The sequence below is a fragment of the Polypterus senegalus genome, chromosome 12 (assembly GCF_016835505.1).
Source record: "Polypterus senegalus isolate Bchr_013 chromosome 12, ASM1683550v1, whole genome shotgun sequence".
In the NCBI taxonomy this organism is placed as follows: domain Eukaryota; kingdom Metazoa; phylum Chordata; class Cladistia; order Polypteriformes; family Polypteridae; genus Polypterus; species Polypterus senegalus.
In genome coordinates, this window is record NC_053165.1 from 165,352,379 (window position 1) to 165,371,346 (window position 18,968).

The window sequence follows — 18,968 nt, forward strand, 5'->3', positions numbered from 1 at the left end:
CGGAGGGGGCGGGGCCGAGGAAGGGGCTGGCTGGCTGGGGGGAAGGGGCGGGGGGCGAGGTGATGCATTGCAGTAAGGAGTGACGACGTACCGGAAACGGGCATCTGCTCGTGGCGACTTACACGGGGGAGCAACGCGGTAACCTCTCATGGCCGGCATCACCAGCGCGCCAGCCTACGTCCTAACTGCTGGCCGGCGGAGGAGCCCCGCAGTCCGCCTACGACCTACGGCGATGAAAGGCACTATATATATAAGTAGGTGCTGTGGTGCACGATCAGCGATGGCACACAGATGACAGGGAGCCGTGGAAGCCGACAGAGTGGGCACTCAAGCGTGACACGAAGCAGAGTGGGGGCTTCAGGATGGTCCACAGATCTGTACAAGAGGGGCCTGAAGCGTGGTAAAAAGTCACTACAGTGGACCAGAGGTAGAGAACACATAAAGAAAGTGTCCAAGCTGGGATAGCTGGCACTGAAGGGGGCTGCATAACAAAGACATTACAGAGGGCATTGCAGGAAACAATCAGGTAGTTATGAAGGGAGCTAAATTAAAGAAGCAAACCCAAAAGGCCTCATAAAGACAAAGAGCCCTTGTACAGTACGTGGTAACGGATAGCGCTGTAAAGGCGCTATATTACACAGGTAGAGGACACTGTGCTGGAGGAAGGTGCCAGAGGTCTGCTGGGTGCGTATGAGGGGCGCCGAGTCACCTGAACAGATGCAATGGTCGCTATATTACAGTGCCAGACGGAGAAAAGGAAATGCAGCTACCAGCGATCCTGTGATGGCTGTCGTGTGCCCAGTGCCGCAGTTCACATTTCAAAGTGCAGGAGAGCCGCCACATCACCCGCTTACATCCCATTGGCGTTTCCATGCACACCCAATAAGAGCAGCGGTGATGCGTTTGAGATGGCGCTTTGCCGTCACACACCATCTCCACTCAGGATTTTGGCCCCAGTTGGTGACGGTGGCTGCTCTGTGATGTTGGACACTTTACTAGTAAAGCGCCAATCCGAAATGATGGGGAGGGGGGGAAGCCCCCTTTGAGTTGGACAACGGTGTGCGGACCACCATCTGGCTACAATAAAGACAAAAACTTAACAAGTCGGTGGGAAGGCCTCCTGGAGGAAGCGGACGCCCTTAAGGCCCTGCTTTCTGCATCTGCCTGGCATTACTGCTGGAGAGCTCTCCTGGCATTGGCTAAGAGCGGCCTTACGACATTTAATAATTTAACGGCTATCTGCTGAGTAAAGCGATTTTTCAGAGGAGCGCCTTGTTACTTTAGCTTGAGGCAGGAAAAAAACAAAAGCAAAGGAACGCAGAATAAAGTGGCCTGTGTGCCCAGATCAATGCCAGGCTGCACTGCACGCTGTGTGGCGTCTGCATGTCCACCCTGTGTTCATGTGGGTCCCTCTCCAAAGGTATGTGGGGAGTTCACCTCGTGCCCGTGTGTGTGGGTGCATCTGGGTGAGCCAAGGCACGAATTGGTGTGCCATCCTTGGTGGTACCTCCGGTCCTTGCCCCACAACTGCTGCCAGGATGAATCAACTCCGGTGACCTGCAGAAAACAAAGGGACACGTGGAAGGGTAGACAGCATGGCAAGACGAGTCCAATCAGTGCTGGGATTGATGCCATTTGTAGAGTTCATTCACTCCTTCATTCATCCTTTCATTCACTCACTCTCTTTCACTCCTTCATTCATCCTTTCATTCACTCACTCTCTTTCACTCCTTCATTCATCCTTTCATTCACTCACTCTCTTTCACTCCTTCTTTTACTCCTTCATTCCTCCTTTCATTCACTCCTTCATTCGTCCTTTAACTTGTTTGTTTACTCATTCATTCCCTCACTCTCTTTCACTCCTTCATTCGTTTGTTCATATTCTCACTCATTCACGTTGCCGGTCACATGACATGCCATGTCATCATGCTCCTCCTATATAAGATGGCAGTGCCCAGCAGCACACACCCTAAACAAACCATTAAACCAACTGCGATGACCTCCGCTCAGGTGTGACAACAGACCGTGACATGGAGCATCGTGTCAATGGCAGACGGAGGAAACGTCATTTGTTGGCTGGTGTCCTGTGTGACAAATCGATGCCAGCGGTGTAGAAGGGCAAGCATACGCGGCCGCTCTTAGGCCTGCCCTCAGGTGTGGTCCAGAAAGTCGGTCAAGACAGGAAAGGCACCAGCAGTACATGAATGCAACTGAGATGTGGGCACTGACGAGCACGTCCGTCACAACGAGTCTGCCAGGCAGGCCCATTCACCTCATTTCTCCCATCAGTCCTGCCGTCCACCGCGCTGTTGGGTCACTTCGCTTCTCTGTGAAATCTGCGCTTGCCATGAAGGAAGCCATTTTAGGACCCCAATAAACCGCCGATCCCTAGCGGAGAGCCAAGTGGGCGGGGCTACCTTTCCCGTGGCCTGACGCGCTCGTTATGCCTTTCGGCCGTTTGCTTCCATGAGAGTTTTGTGATCCGCTTTGATGACTTCAGGCGCTCGCCGCCTTTCCTTTTCTTTCTTTGCTTGGTCATCTCCGAAGCGCGGAGGGGCGGGCAGTCAGGGGCAGATGCCCATTTCAGCCTGGCTGGCGCATTCACTTTGCTATTTATAGACTCGTGAATGAACTCTACCTGTGCTTTTGAAGGTGAAGCCTCGCTCGCGTTTCATTTGAGCTCCGCGGTCTTTTCTGGCCTACCCAGGTGTCCTTCTTAGCCCCTCTTCAGGACGTGTGCCCCTCCGCGAGCCTCCATCTTCCAGCTCTGAGTCTAAGGGAGGACAGAGGTTCTTATCGCACACCTTGGGGACCTTCAAATGGCCACTCGGTGTGTGAGGCACCAGTCATGTGCCTTTTCGGACCCCAGCTGAAATCCAGCACTCCCATCCGCCGCCCGCCCACTGGTGTTTGTGTCTAAATGAGGCTGAAGGAGTCACTTGCAGCCCTGCTCAGAAGGTGAGGGCACAAAAAGACCGTCCACCCACCCACTGATCCCACTTCCTCCGCCGGAGACCCCCACGCAAGGCCAATGAGTGCAGAGACTGCAGGCTACCAGCTGAATTTGGGACCGTGGAGTGGCAACGCTGCGGCGCTAACTGCTGAGCCCTCCTAAATTCAACGTTTAACAACGTGAGAGCAGAAAAGACACAACAGATAAAAGATGGAAACATCACAGGGACAAAAAGGCGAGAGGTCCACAAATAAGCAGCCGAGGGACCCCCGCGTGCTGGCATGGAGTGCAGTGGCTCTGTGGGGGGCCAAACTCTCATAAATTGGCTCCTTTAAAGATGGACAAGCCGGCCTGGAAAGCACAAACTCCCAGAAGACGTCCGCAGACAGGGAAGGGGCCTGCAGAGGACAACTGAGCCCCAAGGACTCTTTCAGGTTCCAGCCCGTCCCACCCTCTTGGAGCAGGGCACACCAGCTGGGCCAACGGGCACAATGTCCAGTTTGCGGTCCTGCTTTCCCACTGCCCGTCATGCCACCCGTGCAGGTGCTCAGCATAAAGACGCACCTCTCCATGTGTGTCTCCCTATTCAGGTCACAGCCGCCATTTTAACAAGGCTTGGCCTTTTCAGCCTGCGCAGCTTGTGCCCAGAGCCACAGAGATGGCAGCCGCTATATGTGCACGCATGTGACTGCTGATGCCATGAAGGTCAAGCATCCGATTAACGGACAGCAAACTGGCGAAGAGCTTATGGGAACAGAACAGCGGCCATCTGCAAGTTTGGATAAATCTCTCGTCCCCGCCCCCGGGCATTTAAATTCACATTTAGGGGATTTGTGGCTCACCCCTGACCTGCACGCTTCAAGGCAGGCAGCTGTGCCCACTGTCGTCATGCCAGGCAGACCTCGCTGATCACAGCTCATTTTCCCTTCAACATCACAACGTCATTGACAGAATGAGAATAATTATCATTAAGCTTGTCACCGGTGGAGAATGACATGGCTGCCCGCTGGCCTGCCCGGGTGGGCTGCCTTGGATTACTGTGCTCAATCACTTGGGCGCGCGTGGCACTGGGGGATTTATCAGCAGCCAGTCTGCTTGCTCTTCCTCCTCCCTGCTAGTCTTTCCCATGGCCACCTGAGGATCTCTTATGGGGACCACCCACTTCCATGGAATGCTACAAACCTGCAGCACAACAGCATAAAGCGTCTTCAGGGGTCCGTTCAAAAGGCCTCCCCTCAATGCAGATGCCAGGCTGCTTTTGGATTCTACAGGATGGCTAAGAACTTTCCAGTCGAGAAAATGATCATGCAGGACAGAAGACAAGCATTTACAGGCCACCAGTGGGGCAGGGCATGCCCTCTTGAGAGACGTTGGCTGGCGAGGTCATCCCACAGGACAAGCAGCTACGCTGTGTCGTGATATGCCCACCAGGCAGACAAATGCCCATCAGCTCTCTATACCCGGTGGAAGTGGGTCAGGATTGAGACATGCGGGCCTTCTCATGTGGACATATGCCAGCTGACCTGCCAGTTCCACAGAACTCGAACAAGGGGTCCCTTTCCATTGGGGTGGGCACTGATCTCTGCTGTGAAAGCCCACCACCCAGACAGATCAGCTCATTAACTCTTTAATCAAAGAAGAACAAGCAGTGAATTGGGAACGGGCACCCTTGGGTGGCTCACTGATGCATGTGGGGAGTGAAGGCCATCACGCCAGGTCTGATCCCACACAAGAGCTACTAGAACGTGCGATGCTGGCCGTGAGAGAGAGGGGTACCAGAAGTCACCCGCCGCCAACAGCGCCTACCGTGGACACCTGGGTCAGGACTGGTGGAGCAGGCCTGCTCTGACCAATGACAATTTCTTTTACATCACGTAGATGGACGTCATTTACCTGGGAAGAAGGCAAATGGGCAGAGCCAGCGTGTGCTGCTGGGTCCTGGCATCCATGTGGACGTCGTCTGACAAAACCCTCCCAAAAAGGGTGCTGCAGACCACGTGCACACTTTCATTGCTGTGGTATTCCCTGGTGACAGTGGCCTCTTACAGCAGGAGAAGGTGCCCTGCCTCACTGCAGTAACTGTTTGAGGAAAATGACAAAGGGGTCAAGGTGTTGGCATTTCCCAGATCTCAGTCCCATCAAGCATCTGTGGGATGTGCTGGAAAAACAAGTCCGATCCATGGAGGCCCCACCTTGGAACTTCCAAACGACCTGCTGCTGGCGTCTTGGTGCGAGACAACATCCACGTGGCACCCCTGCCTTGAGGGGTCAGAGCTACGCAGATGTTTTTACAAAGCCACTAAAGGACAGTACAGCACTTGCATATACGTGATGGTGTGGACCGGTCTGTACGCGTGTATACACTGTGTGTTCACTCTCGCTCTTGCACACTCACACACACACGCTCTCGCACACTCACACTCACACTCACACACCGCAGGGGCTCTAAAGTAAGAACTGTCCGACTCGGCTCTCATACATCACATTAGCTAACGGGACACACTGAGCCCCATTAACTGGAGTCACCGAGGGTCAGTGGCATATCTAAGAGCAGGTACTGTAGTGTCCTGCACAGGATGGTGCCACTTGGGGGCAGTGCCCATTTCACTCAGGTTGCAGTCCCGTCACAGTGGCACAGGCCGAGCGTCACTTCTCGTCTCCCCGCCTTCTCTTTCTCATCCACTCCTTCTCACGCACTTTTCCTGCTTCTGTAATTCACTCCCCCCTCAGGGTGAATGGGACAGCAAATGTGTAAGGTGACCTTGATGCAGTGCAGTGACTAAGAAGATCCTGCCAGCTCCGATTGTGGGCGATGAGACAAAGCTGACAGCGATGCTCCGGCCCTTCCAGCTGAGGAGTCACGTGGCTGCAATGAGGACGCCGGAGCAGCCACAGGGGAAGGAGCACCGGTGACACCAGCGTGTGGGCCCAAGCACACAGGACCATAAGCCGATGAAGGGTTAAAACAGGAACAGGGGCGTCGCACAGGTGATCAGGGGAGGGGGCATCGATGAGACGATAAGGGGCCCAGAAACCAAGGAGATGGCATCACTCACGGGCAGTGGGAGAGAATCTGCTGGAGACAGCAGTCGTGAAGCAAATGTCACTGGCATAATGGAAAGCATTTGTTTAAATGAAAAATCAGGCAGCCATAAGAGAGATGTGCGCGCGTGTGTGTGTGTGTGTGTGTGTGTGCGAGAGCGTGAGTGCGTGTGTATGTGTGTACGTGTGTGTGTGTGAGTATCTGTGTGTGTGTGTGTGTGTACGCGTGTGTATGTGTGTGTGTGAGTATCTGTGCGTGTGTGTGTGTGTGTGTGTGTACGTGTATGTGTGTACGTGTGTGTGTGTATCTGTGTGTGTGTGCGCGTGTATGTGTGTGTGTGTGAGTATCTGTGTGTGTGTGTGTGTGTGTGTGCAGCCCCTAATGAGACGCTCCATAAATCAGGCCGGGTCTGCGGAGCCTTTCAGCCACACAGCAACATCAGAGTGGAAAACTCAAACATGAAGAGGAGGAACAAGAACAAGGCGGCTGGTGCAAGGACCACCGGCTGAGCATTTGAGGCCCAGATCTGTATTGAGCTTGGTATGAAAGGCGCTATATGATACAGAGACAGACAGAAAATGAGATCTTTGAAAGAGATACATAAGCTAGGACAGAGCAGACAGACAATAAAGGCCCTACTGTATATAACAGATTGACTGATGAACAACTAAACATGTCATTACCAGGCCGGGACGCCTCCGAAATGGAAGCACAGGGGAGGTGGGTTTCCAAGGGGCACTATCTTCTCCAAGTTGTTATTTGGCAGACCTGAGGTTGCAGCGGTGCCTCAGATTCCCACAGGGCTGTATGGGAATTACTATTTGCTGGCACAGCCCTGTTGGGATCCATGGATGCCACAAGGGGGAGCTGCAGAGCCCTCCTTTGGGCTTCAGTCACACCTGGGAGCAATTCCTGTCCTCCCTCCTGAACCACCTGAAGTGCCCCCACGTGTGGCGCACAGAGGAGCCGGCAGCGCCTGTGACGGAGAAAGGGACAGAGTCTCACTGAGTGGGTGTCGGTACCCGTTGGTCTCGGCCCGTGTGCCCCTGGTCTTCACACATCTTTATTCAGCTGCACACAGAGGTTATGGGACATCATTAGTTTTCGCCACAGTGCCCCCTGTCTTCCAGTCCCTCCCCGTGTCCAGCTTTTGGATATTTGTAGTAAAACATTTCTGAGCAGGCAGCCCAGCACAGCACTTCACCTGGCGGCCTCTTTCAAGGGCTGCTCAAAACAGTCCCGAGTGAGGTGGGCAGAGTGTGCATGGCACCATGCATGGCACCGGGTGCTACTGTCCTGTGGCGTCCACCTCGATGACACATTGCAAGTTTGTCAGTTTGGCTGACAATGGCCCTGCCTTTTCAGAATGTTTTGCCCCAACGGTCCTTCATTCCGACGGGATCATCCTCTTCAAGACCAAACGATCACAGCAGAACAGAAACCTTATTCTGTACCCCCATGGGGCACAGAGTGGCGCCACAAGATCTCAGCTCACAGAGACGAGGATGACACTTTGACTCGCACGGCCCTGGCCAGAGCTTGAAGGGACAGACACTGAGGTGACCGATGATCTGGTCCTGCTGTGTAGATGGCATGCAGCCAGGCAGTGGTGCCCATGAGGGGTCTAACAGCAGAAAAGCTCCCATTACTGCGGCACAGAGCCGACCGTTCACTGAAGGAAGAGGAAGTAAAGCGCTAGGAGCGGGCAGTTAATAATCCACAAACAACGCAGCTCAAAGGAGTGGCACAGTGGCATAAATGGCATGATGCTGTATACAGTGGTGTGAAAAACTATTTGCCCCCTTCCTGATTTCTTCTTCTTTTGCATGTTTGTCACACAAAATGTTTCTGATCATCAAACACATTTAACCATTAGTCAAATATAACACAAGTAAACACAAAATGCAGTTTTTAAATGATGGTTTTATTATTTAGGAGAAAAAATCCAAACCTACATGGCCCTGTGTGAAAAAGTAATTGCCCCCTTGTTAAAAAATCACCTAACTGTGGTGTATCACACCTGAGTTCAATTTCCTGATTACTGCCACACCTGTTTCAATCAAGAAATCACTTCAATAGGAGCTGCCTGACACAGAGAAGTAGACCAAAAGCACCTCAAAAGCTAGACATCATGCCAAGATCCAAAGAAATTCAGGAACAAATGAGAACAGAAGTCATTGAGATCTATCAGTCTGGTAAAGGTTATAAAGCCATTTCTAAAGCTTTGGGACTCCAGCGAACCACAGTGAGAGCCATTATCCACAAATGGCAAAAACATGGAACAGTGGTGAACCTTCCCAGGAGTGGCCGGCCGACCAAAATTACCCCAAGAGCACAAAGACGACTCATCCGAGAGGTCACAAAAGACCCCAGGACAACGTCTAAAGAACTGCAGGCCTCACTTGCCTCAATTAAGGTCAGTGTTCACGACTCCACCATAAGAAAGAGACTGGGCAAAACGGCCTGCATGGCAGATTTCCAAGACGCAAACCACTGTTAAGCAAAAGAACATTAGGGCTCATCTCAATTTTGCTAAGAAACATCTCAATGATTGCCAAGACTTTTGGGAAAATACCTTGTGGACTGATGAGACAAAAGTTGAACTTTTGGAAGGCAAATGTCCCGTTACATCTGGCGTAAAAGGAACACAGCATTTCAGAAAAAGAACATCATACCAACAGTAAAATATGGTGGTGGTAGTGTGATGGTCTGGGGTTGTTTTGCTGCTTCAGGACCTGGAAGGCTTGCTGTGATAGATGGAACCATGAATTCTACTGTCTACCAAAAAATCCTGAAGGAGAATGTCCGGCCATCTGTTCGTCAACTCAAGCTGAAGCGATCTTGGGTGCTGCAACAGGACAATGACCCAAAACACACCAGCAAATCCACCTCTGAATGGCTGAAGAAAAACAAAATGAAGACTTTGGAGTGGCCTAGTCAAAGTCCTGACCTGAATCCAATTGAGATGCTATGGCATGACCTTAAAAAGGCGTTCATGCTAGAAAACCCTCAAATAAAGCTGAATTACAACAATTCTGCAAAGATGAGTGGGCCAAAATTCCTCCAGAGCGCTGTAAAAGACTCATTGCAAGTTATCGCAAACGCTTGATTGCAGTTATTGCTGCTAAGGGTGGCCCAACCAGTTATTAGGTTCAGGGGGCAATTACTTTTTCACACAGGGCCATGTAGGTTTGGATTTTTTCTCCCTAAATAATAAAACCATCATTTAAAAACTGCATTTTGTGTTTACTTGTGTTATATTTGACTAATGGTTAAATGTGTTTGATGATCAGAAACATTTTGTGTGACAAACATGCAAAAGAATAAGAAATCAGGAAGGGGGCAAATAGTTTTTCACACCACTGTATATAGGCCCAGATAATCTGAGCAGGGACAACATGTTTGCACGGGGCATAAGCCTGGGCACACTAGGATTCTAGGGGCCTAAAAAACGGATTTGAGTATAAGGTGAGTGGGCACGGCCTCATTCCATTACTTAAACCCAACATAAAATTGAGAACCCCAAGAAGTTTATGTTAAGGATGCGGATGCCAACAAGCACCCTGCTGACCAGCCCCTCTCGTCTCCCCAGCCTCCTGTATTTGGTCTGGAGGTATACGTTACTTTCCCTCTTTAAAATGCCACCGCCAGCTTTGGGGGATACCAGGCTGCAGTGACCTCTGAAGGCTCCAGTTGGCTTTCTGCCCTTAAACTCGATCCACATTTAAAAGGCCCCAGGAGTGCCCTCCTACACAACCTCCTGGTTGGTGACCTAAGTTGGCAAGTGTCACCATGCAGACCCCTCCACAAAGCATATGACCACTGCTCCCTAGTAGTGGCTTTGTAACTGCAGGTCTGCTTTCCCCGACGGGATCTCAAGGGGTCTTTGTGTGCGTCCTCGTGAATGATGCCCCCTAACAGCCCGGATTTGGACCTGATAAGGCCCTAAGCTATTTGAGACATGGGGCCCTTTAGAAGTCCAGATAGTCTGAGTAAGTGCCACATATGATTTGTTTTGGGGGGCCCAACAAGGCGGGGGCCCTAAGCTGTAGCTTGTGTAGCTTATACGTAAATCCTGCACTGAGCCTGGCGCCAGCCATCTGATACACGTGGAGAGCCCCAGTGCTTCACCAGGCTTCTGACCCCTGGAGATGGCAGTGGTGTACTCAGGCCAACATGCCCTGAGACTCGAGGTCTCCCTTCCCTGACAGGATACCTCCAGGGGTCTTCCCGACTGGCAGTGCCACCCTCAGTTGAACCCCAAAGGCAGATTTCCACATTCATTTCTGACAATCAAAAGCACATCTTCTGAGACAGGAAGGGAAGGAACAGAAAGAAGGAGACGCCGGGACTCACCCTCCACTCGGCTCCTCCGCTCCGTTTACTTTGCACAGTTGCATTGTGAGGAATGTCACCGTCAGGATCTGGTGCTCTCATTTACACTGTCACTTGCAAGTGTCGACTCTGCCAACGACAGGCATCCAGTATTCGTGTAGTCCGTCACTGAAAAAGCAAAGAAACAGGGAAACCATCTGAGGAGGAGAAATAAAGAGCTGGCAGCCCATCATGCATCCTTCAATCCACGATCTGAAGTTGGGCGGCAGCAGGTCAGAGCCTGGCACAAGCCTGGGACCAACCCTGGGCAGGACACCAGTCTCTTGAACAAGACACACGCCCACTCCCACTGACAAAGGGCCACTTTGGAGCCAATAGACTTCTGCTTATCTGGCATCAACATTCTGTGAAGTGGCAATGCCCAGGGATGACCCAGGGATGGCAGCCTCATGGGCATCTCTGTGAAGACCGAGTTCAAATGCAAAAGGTGCGCGGTGTTGGTGTCATAAGCTGTGGACGAGGACAGGTTTTTGTGATGGGGCGCCCCCGCCTGTGGCACAGATGACCCACAAAAGCCTGCAGCTGGTACACTTGGGCTTGCAGGTTGCCACATTAACTGGGTCACCTGTGTGGTTTAGCTGTAGTGAGGCAGCTGCCCTCAAACTGGTCAATCCTTTATTATTGTTATAACAATTGTTATTATTGTCCCCGTCACTGGTATACAGTAAGCTGGCGATTAGGAAAGGGCAAAATGAACAAAGACCAGCCACCCACGAGACTGGGCAGCAGAAGGTACAAAAATACTAAATAAGCAGCTCTTGAAAACTGACACTGGGCACAAGGTGAGCCAAGACGTCCCTTATTGCCCCACTTCCTTCTCTAACTTTATGCCATTTCAGTGCAAAGGACACAAACATGGGCATCGTAGACTTTCTTTATCCCATCACTACTAAACATTTTATACACTTTTAAGAACAGGAATCGGGCAAGATGGTGGCACAGCTGTAAGGTGATGGTGCCCAAGCGCTTCAGTTCCCAGGACGCTCATCTTCCAGTATCCTCATGCACTTTCTTTTCCTCCTGGTGCCTATATGTGTGTGTGTTTGAGGCATCATGGTGCCCGTCCAGAGTTGGCTCCTGCCTCATGCTCGCATCCAAGATGTCCTGAGAGAGGAAGAGCAGCAGCAAGGGGTAAAGCCCGCCACAGGCCTGTGCGATTCAGCAGCTTTATTTAATTGTATAGCGCCTTTTGCAGATGGCAGATGAGTGACGGAGGACACACGGCCAGAGGGTAACAAATGTTAAGAGTCTGAACACAAGGCAGGGAGCAGAGCGCGATGGGGTGCCAGTCCACCACAGACCAGTTTAGTGTGCCCACATGTGTTTGGAGGGGAGAGAGGAAGCCCACCTAATCACACAGGGCATCATCAGCAACCCCGTACCTAACAGCCGGGTTAGCATTCGAACCCGGGACGCAGGGTCTGTGGAACAGCAGTGCTAGAATGATGACTGCCCTTAAGAAAGACGCGGCCTTTTGGGTGAAGCTGCATCCGATTCTGCCATATTGACATCAAGGTGGCTTCTGGAGGTTACAAGGATGCCAATTCACTGCCAACTGCTAAACTAGTGTGCCCTGCCCCAGTTGGCTCTCAGAACGCCTTTCAGTTCAGTTCAGAGTTGCTGGGAGGCTGAAGTCCATCTCAGCAGCACTGGGTTCAAAGCAGGAACCAGCCTCAAACCGGGTGCCCATGTGCCCACACCACAAGTCACCAGTTAATCCAACCTGCAATTATTTGGGATGTCTGAGGAAAAGTGGAATACTTTAAGAAACCAAACAGGCCAAGGAGAACATGCAAACTCTACAGACAGTGCCCAGGCTGGGATTTGAACCCAGGATGCTGTATAAACACTGCACCACCCTGCCACCCATATAAAAGACTCTCTGCCTATTTTCAGTTCATATAGCGCCAGTCATAAGGAGTATCAGGAGAAAGAGCAAGAAATGTTGAGAGACGGCCTGCTGACGCACGAGAAGGAGGAGCTTGTAGAGGGAGTGGGGGGGGCTAGAGAGTCAGGTGGGCAGAGTAGGAAGGAGGAGCCTGAGAGGGACCCACAATGCTTTATGTTTGTGGCCCTTTACATAAGCAGCTTCTGTGGCTCATTTTAACAAACTTGATGGGCCCACTGCAATAGTGTTGAACCAGTGGCGGGACACCATTTTGTTACTGGGCAGCACAATTAAAGGGGAGAAGTGGACAGTTGAGACACACCACATGGGATAGCCCAATGTCACCTTTACTCGGGATGGTCGTTGCATGTCCACAGTCCCGAGTGCCTCTTCAAATGCCACTTGTTGGCAGGGCCTTCAGATTCACCACCCTGAAGTCTCAGAGGTGAAAGGTCATGCAGGGCCTTGACAGCTGCCACCATCCACACCAAAATAGAAGCTGTGACGAATGTCTGAGAGGGCACAGGCCGATGCGTGCCACTGCGGAGGTGCTACGGATTTACAGCAAGCCCACCAGTGAAGTGACAGGCGCATCAGCTGCTCTGATGGTCACAAAAAGCAAAGAATCAACACCATGAGTGACCCCTCCTCGTCTGTGTGCCTTCTGACCCAGTGGGTCCTTAAAACCAAAAAAAAAAAAAAAGGGTCCAAATCCACTGAAGGAGAAAAGGGGATTAAATAAATAAATAAATACACCGACATGAAAGGTGCAATAGAAGAGATATGAGAAAACACAAGCCCACCGTATATAGTGCCTTTTAGTAAAGAACACCCCCAATGGGCTTCACAAGTACAGGACAAATGCGACATGAGACAGTCAGTGCTGGGGAGTCAGCGGGTCCCCTCAGAGAGGCCACAGTGCCACATCAAGTGACGTGAAAGGTACAACACAAGACGGATTGTAAGTGACACAAGCCCACTTCACTGTTTATAGTGCCTTTCACTAATGGAAACTTACTTAATTATGAGGTGGCACACCTGACATGAGACAGTGAAGCGGAGGACTGAAGCAGCAAGCCAGCCATGGAGAAAGCAGGTGCCCACCCAGAATTAGCGAGTCCCCACGCTACCCCTAAGGCCTCTGTGCCTGGACGACGATATGAAAGGCGTACTTGAGTAAAACTTTCAATGATGAACACCATTCCAGGTAGGCACAAACCCATGGCCAGTGACTTGTGATCAGGCCCTTGGCCACTAGAGGGCACACGGCCTGGCTGAAGACGGGCACAGACACACAAACACAAGCCTGCTGTGACCACCACCCCGATGGGCTTCACAAATACAAGACAATTACTAGTGGGCCCACTTGACACCAGGTACTCCTAAAAGGTAAGCCCCAGCCTAACCACTAGGGGGTCCTATAATCCGATGGACTGCTAGAAAAGGCACACTGGAAGACAGAGACAGCAATCCCAGGTCTCCCTTGCTGTTTATAGTGCCTTTCAACGGTGAACACCACTACTCCCAGGTTGTGCTTTAGGAGGAGCAGTGCAGGTACACTTAGGGTTTACAGTTCAAATTAATAAAACCAATAGGTGTGACAAACAAAGACTAAACGTGCCCCCCACCCTAAGGGGTCTCATGCACCCCGGGCCTCTCAGTTCTCATTTCTATTTAACTGGCCATCTTGTCAGCTTCACTGCCCGACAGACAGAGCCACACACAACCTAGAAGACAAGTCTCCTTTATTTCCTAGGGTGCCTGTCACTGATGTTTACCCCTCGAAGACCCCAAACACATCTGGCGACATGTTAGGAGCCGAACCTGCTGCCTTGAGCTTCACAGGCCCGAGTCCTACAACGCTGTTGTTAGCGGCTGAACTCATTAGCCATTCCTAGCTCATAAATCCTCACAGAGTGACACATCAGCTCCACCCGTCCCTTGTCCTGATCTTGAAGGGTGGCACAGGTCAGCAATGGGAGGCCAGTCCATCCTCACACACGCACAGGTGTAGCCAAGAGATGCCAGCTGACCCGACTGCACAGCCGAAGTCTGCATTTCTGAATGAAGCGGGTGTCCCCCGAGAGGCAGTGCCATATGGTAAGGTTAACCTGCTGTACCCTCATGCCACCAGCTGGGCATGGCTGCCTGCCCATTTACATTCCTGCTTTTAATGGCCCTCATTGAACTGAGCACCCCGTTGTAAAGTTGAAGTTTGGACAGAACACGCACCTCAGCAAGCCAAAAGTGGACCAGGGTTCAAGTGATGCGTTACTGTTACCGTAGAGCACTACAAGCGGTGAAATACAGCCAAAGGCGCTATACACGATATGCAAAACATGATGAACCCAATGCTGGCTGGCGCCCTCTTCAGGAGACACAAAGTAAGTGCCCTGTGAAGGCGAGGGGGCTAAAAAAACAAACTCCACAATCAGGGGTGCTCTCCCCTCGACTTTCTGGTATGCTCAGAGCTGGGGATGGATATCTGAGGAGTAAGCCACATAGCAGTTATTATATTATTATTATGTACATTCATCAACAACAAATCCAATTAATAACATATTGAACAATTATTAGAAAAGTTGAATAAATCCGAGTCTGCAGGAATAAAAGGGAAAGGACCACCTCGCTCCGAAGGGGACAGAAATCTACGATTTGTACCACATACTTGTATGTAACATTTGGGTGACAAAAGTGTCCTCAAGTTCTCGTGTTCACACACACACACACACACAATTCCAAAAACGGCATTTTTCAGACTCAGGGAGGTCTAAAACAGAAACTCAAAATGGAATTTTTGGAGGATTCCAATACTTTCCCTAAACTTCATATACAAGAAAGTGAAAAACACACACAAGCCTTGCCTTCCTCAGACTAAAATGTCCTCCATCTGAAAAAGGCAATAAGTTAATTTGAAGACGTTAATTAACACGCAAAACTCCCAGAACAGAGCAGAGCAGCAGAATATTAAATATGAAGAAGCGGGCCCCCCGGGACTAGCGCCGCACCATGTCCTGGAGGAATCGGGGTAGAGGAATAACGCGTGCGAGTGCCGCTTTTGTGGGACATCTTGGACCTGCGACTTGAGAAAGGGGCTACACAAGTAAAGGGGCACCAGGTGAACTCCTCAAGCTGGCGGGCTCTCCAACATGACACATCCCGTCACCCGTCTGACTGCTCCACAATGTGCCTGTAGCTGCGAGGCGACTGTGTGGTTGGCCATTCAGTGCTCTGTACCTTCCAGCTGGGCGCTCTTGCTGCTCTTCACTTTGGGTTCATTTGTCACCAGCCATTCATTTAGAGATTTAATGGGACGAGCAAGCGAGCCTCAGGGCGGCCATGAATCATCACGGGTCCTCTCCCTTTCTGTCCACCCCCACTGTCGCTTTAGCCATCCACCTCACTTTCTTCACAGAGAATCAATCTTACGAGCGCTGGGTTACTCAATCTACCCAGAAGTCTGCGAGGTCACTGGGGGGCCATGATGGATCATGTCTCACATCACCCACTGGGATTACAGGAACGCTTGGCTCAGGAGAAAGGCAAAAATCAATCAATCAATCAGCCCTACCGTCCAATATTGACCACTAGCCCATGTGCTTCATAAGCACTGAACAATCACGAGGTGGCACACTTCACATCATACTGAGAGCAACCTGACAGCGGCCATCAAGTAACACTAATGAGTGTGTCCACGGCCATACCACTAAGGGGTGACATTGTCTGATCACATAATAAAGGAGAAGCAAAACACACAGAGGGGGCTGCTTTTTTGTAAAAGCAATTCTAGGCAAACCAAAATGGATAGAGCCCTGCAAAATGAATGGGTGGCCCTTTTCCACAATGTCACATTGCGATCTGAAATCCGATTAAGCAGATTTATCAACTTGAAGGCCAGAATTACGGTGAAGGGGTCTTCAAAGAGCGAGAGGGCCACCTGCATATGCAGGCCAACACTCCTTTAACGAGTGATGAAATGTCGCCACTTAGTGACACATTTTGGAAATGCAACACTAAACAAGGTTCACTCCTTTACAAACGGGTTTCTTATTGAACCAGCATGGGTGGCAGGACCTGCTTTAGTACCCGTTATTTGAGATGATGAATGACATGAGGAGAGTCCATTTGGAGGGCCTATGAAGTTGGCGTTATCAGGATAATTAAATTTACATTCAGGTAAAAAGCCAAGGCAGGTAATCATTGACTTGTTTTATATGAAAGCACTGTAGCAGTCACAGGTAAATGGTACAGTCGGACATGAAGTGTAGCCCCCAGGGAGGCTGGGCTGGCAGCAGAACCAGATCATGTTCTAGAGCACCAGCAGGAGAAATCAATGCCATATGTGGCACTAGGAAGGACTAAAAAAAAAAAAAAAAAAAAAGCCTTAGGCAGTAGGTTTCCACCGTCTACAGTATTTATCTGGCGAGTGTCCACGGCCACTTACTGAACATACGGATTTCCTCGAATGATTCCTGTCCCAATTTACAGCTGGAGCTTTGACTGGTTAATTGACACAGTTGGGGGTCACACTGAGTGGTACCTTGGATACCAGATGAAAGGGCCTGCCATGCACCTAAAGATGGGGAAACTTAGAATGCAACAAAAAGCATCTGTGAAAGAGAGAAGAAGGTCCTGTGATTCTGGACATACAGGAGCTTCAGCACATGCATATTAGACAGCAAAGACAGGGAGACCGATTGACCTGAAAAATAGAAACACAGCAAAGGAAGAAAAGGAAAATAAGCTGGCGAGGCAGGAATACATGGGCACAATATACAGGAAGTGTAGAGGGTCCTTATTGTCATGTGAACAGAGCACACCATTCTGTAGTGGCATAATTAGGCAAAAACAAAGCTCTAAAAGTCAAATATATTCTAGATATTCCGTCTAATAGACTTTTATAGACACACTTAGGGTCATTATTGTCACATCAAAGTACAGTAAAATTCACACATGTATGTGCTAATCAGCTTGTAACACATTACCACACTTAGCAAGTATGACATAAAAAATAATACTTAAATTAGGAAAAAAAAAAAACGCATTAATGAAGTATCACATGCATTGGAGAATCGCAAGAAAATGATGGCTACACAGACACGACCTTTCGATTGTGAAAATGAAATTAAAAGACGGACAAGAATGACGAAGACTCTCACCATTTTGTTCAAACCAGTTTCTTAAATAGAAGCCCCCGTTTCTGCTAACGAAACACTTCACTTCTGTGGCGTGGATTTCACCACGTCAGTATTTTCCAAATATTGTTTGCTTCCCATTTCTATGGGAGACTCCTCTAAACGTTTTCTGGATCAGAACGAATCGATATTTCCAAGACTTCTCTTTATTGTCTTTCAGTACATTTCATTAAACACATACCGCATGACAAGGACACAAGTCCAGCAATGGAATCAAGTTTGCTGGACATCAGTTACTGTAGCATCGCACCGCGGTTCACCTGCTAAATAAGGAAAACAGAAATGCATGAAGGTTTGAGAATGTTAAAAATACAAGTCAGTCCAAATCTGGACAAAGAGGCCTGTTAGCAGCAGCAACTCTACAACAATCGAGAAAGTACCTGACAAGAAAACCTGAGGCCCTCCGGGACGTCCCATCTGAATACTCGAACGAAACGGACGTCAAAACCTAACGGAGAGCCACTCGAACTGAACGGTCAGGTCACCTGTCTGTAGCTGTGAGAGTCGAAAGTCTCCTTTATTCGGTTTCTTTTTCTAAGAGCTTCAGATTTCCACTCGATGCACGTTATGGAAAAAACATACTTCTACATTTTTGTCATTTACACAGCAAATTTGATACTGTTTAATTAAAAAAAAATGAAAGGACACGTCACGCCAATAAAATATTCTTCTTTCTTACACAGTCACAAAGAAGTCGTCATCTAAACCCCGTAACCACGAAGAAGTTGCCAGTCTGTCTTTAAATCTGCGCGCAGCTCCTCTAACGCCTTCGGCCCCGCCCACATTCACAGCACCACGCGTTCGGTCTCCTTCCGCCACAAGATGATTGGTTAAGAGGCTCTGGGCGCCTTGTCTTCTCATTGGAACAGGCAGCGTTGTCTACCGCACACTAGGCGGGAATGTGAGTGACGTAACAGATGCGACGAGGCTCACGGCCGGCTGCTGAACGAATGGTGACAGAAGTTGAACATTTTTAATGTTGCCTTTTAACACTCGTGCTGTACCATTGCGGTGTTGCTGTTGAGAGAGCGGGTCGTTCAAGAGCTTCAATTAAGTGTCCGTTTGCTGCCCTAGGTGACAGGTAAGCGGCGGATACTGTAAATGTGTATCGGACACTAACACACTGTAGTCAACCGGTTACAGAAAATGTTATCGACGCTTGTCACCTCAGCAGGCGACACTTTCGATGAACATAGTCATGTCGACACACTTTGGTTTAGTTTGTTACCATAAAATGTCGGCCTGTTTACTCGAATATAGCGCCCAGCACACAGTGCCACACCCCCAGTAAGATTTCATTGAAACCTCTCAAATGTGTGCCATTGTGACATTTGCATACGAGTGTTCTGTTCGTTTTCGACTGCCCCCGTGTGATTGGGTGACTGTGCCCCCTGATGCTGGGGCTCCCCAGCCTGGCATGGTTAAATTCCTTGAACCCAGTTGGGCTTAACATCACGGATGGATGGAAAGCATTTGCTCAGGAAATGGAATCAC

General features: G+C 50.0%; 1 protein-coding gene and 1 long non-coding RNA gene across 3 annotated transcripts in view; one reads left to right on the forward strand and one right to left on the reverse strand.

Annotated features, from left to right (window-relative positions):
- Positions 1 to 31: 31 nt before the first annotated feature.
- Positions 32 to 18,256, reverse strand: LOC120540159. The gene is made up of 3 exons (XR_005635765.1): positions 18,154 to 18,256; positions 10,353 to 10,499; positions 32 to 1,557 (listed from the first exon to the last, which is right to left on the reverse strand). It is a non-coding gene; the product is annotated as an uncharacterized LOC120540159 (long non-coding RNA).
- Positions 18,257 to 18,372: 116 nt separating this feature from the next.
- Positions 18,373 to 18,968, forward strand: part of ppox (protoporphyrinogen oxidase) — a 33,180-nt gene continuing 32,584 nt past the window's right edge. For both annotated transcript variants that reach the window (XM_039770682.1, XM_039770685.1), the window contains exon 1: positions 18,373 to 18,555. The gene's annotated coding sequence lies outside the window, so the exon portion shown is untranslated. The remainder of the gene's footprint in view (positions 18,556 to 18,968) is intronic.